Here is a 3,792-nt window from a genome sequence, read left to right as displayed (position 1 = left end):
CATGAGAAACGAAGAAGCTTAATGCAAAAGAAACAGATGAAAAGCTTAACAAAGAAGCTTCAAGAAAAACGCATCAATGGCGTATATGATCCATGCAAGAAAGACGAAAGAGAATGCAGCGGAAACAGAGCAGGATCAACCTGCTCTGATACCATGTTGAGAAATGTGGTTGGGCCTAACTCAACCCTACAAAACCGGCTTGTAGGGTGAGGATTGCCCCCACTTATAAGGACATGTTCAGGCCATATATTGTCAGATGTGGGACTCTTAACAATAAATAAATAAATAAATAAATAAATAAATATATATATATATATATATATATATATATATATATATATATATATATATATATATATATATATATATATATATATATATATATATATATATATATATATATATATATATATATATATATATATATATATATATATATATATATATATAAGTTACACCCTCCTCCCTCTTGCCTTTATAGAATTTATAGAATCAATTGTGAGTTACTCCCTCCTTCCCTCTAGCCTTTATAGAATCAATTATAAATTACTCTAAGAGTAATCTTAACTTAGGACCAATAAACACATCAACTAAAATAAATAAAAATTAACTTCTAATTCTAAAATTATTTACTTGTTGAAAGTCGTTAGTTTACAGTCAACAAGTTATTGTCCAACAATATTTGATAATACATTACCAGCAAGTGATGTTGTAAGTTTTTCTAATATGTAGCATATATGTTACTAAGTTGTAAGAGGGGCCATATCGTTGTAGTTGATGATATGATATCTACAACTTTATAGCACTCACATATTTATTTAGATTAAGTCATGTCATGTCACGTGCTTAGAAAATGATGTTGCCATATTTTATTAGATCAATAACTCGTACAATAATGTAATGTGGCTTTAACAATTTTAGATAAGATAAGATCTCACCGTCTCGAATAAATACACATCAAGCATATAGTTATGTATGTTGACATCTCTTTCTCTTGACTCAAAATGTATAGATTGCAAAATGATGTCAAAAACATATACAAGGATAGAATGAAATAGTTAATAAATTTGTAGTTAAAAAGGACTCCCTCCGTTATTATTTATAAATAAAATTTTAAATTTTTAGATTCATTGAATAATTAATATGTTTAACTTATATATAGTCTAAATATATTTTTTATTTAATAAATTAAAAAAATTAAAACTTACATATAAATAGAAATAGAGGGAGTAGAATATTTAAACTCAGAAAACTAACAAGTTAATGATTGTTTATAGAAAAAGAGTTGATATTTAGTACATAGTTTTTTTTTTTTTTTTTGATATTATATATTTGTTGTTAAGCATGCAAAAGTTAATGGATAAGTCAACTGTTTAACATAAATGAGAAGTTAAGAAGTAGCACTCAGAAGCGATGGCAAGTTTAATTACATTATTAAGATTCTACGAACAAAAACAAAGAGGGGGTAGAGAATAATTTGTCTACATTCATAAAATAGGGTGAATTGATGGGTCAAATAATAGCAATAATATATACATGCAATCAATATTAATAATGGAACTAAACAACATTGGGATGGGATTGTAAGAGTCTTTTCCCTCTTAATAGACACATTAATATATTTTTAATATATATATATATATATATATATATATATATATATATATATATATATATATATATATATATATATATATATCATATGAGAATGCTTTTTTTATATGAGAATGTGAGAATGAATTTGAACCATTGGATTTTAAAATAAATGGTGGAGATTATGTGTGAATCTTTTTTATCTCTCTTCAATCTTTTATTTTAATGATGGAGGAGAGAGAAAAAATTATTCACACATAATCTCCACCATTTATTTTAAAATCCAATGGTTCAGATTAATTCTCACATTCTCATATAAAAAATGCATATATATATATATATATATATATATATATATATATATATATATATATATATATATATATATATATATATATATATATATATAGGGGACGACTTTTAAATCAACATAGAAAGAGAAACTAAAAAAAAGCATGGAATTTGTAGAGAAAGAAGGTCCGACTTCTCTCTAAAAAACAGAAATCACCTTTCTGCTTAAGTCTTAGAAGTCAAAACCCAAAACACAGCAAGAATCACGTCAACCATGATAACGAAAAGGAGGTCTGAAACAACAGAATGGAAACAAGTCAGCTATAGGAGGAGGCATAAGAATGTTAACCAGGTGTGGAATGATAGAAGAGGTAGAAGGTGTGAGGAGGAAGGAGAGATGAAATCAACAACTTTCTTTTTCACTGAAATTCCGGATGATTTCGGGGCAAAGGAAATGTACGCGATTTTTAAGGAACATGGAGAGATTGATGAAGTCATCATACCACCAAAAAGAGATAAGAGAGGGAAGAGATTTGGATTTGTAAGATTTTTCAGGGTTGATGATGTTAGAATGATGGCTATTAAGTTGGACAACATTGTTATAGGCACAGAGAAGATTCATGCGAACTTACCACGCTTTCAACGGGACTCCGGTCGTGTAACAATCAAGGGGAAAGAACATGAAGGCCATGCAACGTTGGCTAACACGAAGGGAGGCAGGATCCAACGAACTCATGGTCATCAATCTATGTCTTACGTACAAGCATTAAGAGGAAACCAAACATACCAACGCAAGGAGCGACGTAGGGCTGATGTATTGGAACTTGCTAAGAAAGTACCCTTTGTGCATCTTGAATACAACTTAGAGGAGGAAGATTTGGCAAGGTTTCGTAAAGCTTTTGTAGGCATTATGGAAAATCCAGGAGTAACATATAATTTGCAGGAGTACTTTAATATGGAAGGATATTTTGGTGTTAAGGTTACTCCGATGGGAGCAAATTTATGTCTTTTGGAGGAAAGAGATGAGGGGGAACTAGCAGCTTTGATCAAGGAGGTTCCAGAATGGATCAATCAATGGTTTCAAGAAATCAGGCCGTGGAGTCCTCAGGATGTGGATAATGAAAGGTTAACTTGGCTGAGGGTGTATGGATTACCTTGCCATGCTTGGAACCCAAAGATATTCAGCTTCTTGTCCAAACCGATAGGTCACTTTGTGTGTGTAGATGATCAAACAACTAATCTCAAAAACCTAGATGTTGCAAGAATCCTTGTCAGAACTAAATATTGTTTGGTTCTAAATGAAACATACAACATCTCCATTAACAATGATATTTTTGGGATTAAGGTGGTGGAAGATGTTCACGGGCCAATGAGGATCTCAGTGCTATCCCACGATGACAAGAGGGATAAGGGCGGTGAATCAGAAGATACTTCAGATGGAGAGGGCAAGGATTGGGAGGAGAACTCTTCCGATGAGCTTTGGAGTGAATCTTTTGTCCAAGAGTCTCTACCTGGACTCACGGAGAAGGTACAGGGGTTACGTGTGGAGGCTAAGGAAACATTAATTGCGAATGGTAGCGTGGAGGCTGTATTGCAGTATAGATCGGCTGAAAAGATATTGCAGACTTTGGAAAAGAAGGAACAAGATAGAGTACTTATTATTCCCGAGGTAAACAATGAGAACAATGAGCTGGCAGGTGGAAATAAAGATTGTATGGGTGAAGTCAACACAGGCGGGTGGGACATTGTTACGAGGTGTGGGGTAGACCAAAATGCCTGTTCAGACTTGGGTGTGGGCTATTGGGCCAAGAGTAAAAATAAAACGAAGAAAGCCCATCAGACCAAGGGTAGCAAGGCCCACAGTTGGTCGGGTTCTTTTGATGAAGCTGTGGCCCAGGGTAGGAGAGA

This window comes from Vicia villosa, linkage group LG4, assembly GCF_029867415.1.
Source record: "Vicia villosa cultivar HV-30 ecotype Madison, WI linkage group LG4, Vvil1.0, whole genome shotgun sequence".
NCBI classification, from domain to species: Eukaryota; Viridiplantae; Streptophyta; class Magnoliopsida; order Fabales; family Fabaceae; genus Vicia; species Vicia villosa.
The sequence above is the reverse complement of the archived record's forward strand: the minus strand, read 5'-3'. Positions refer to the sequence as shown.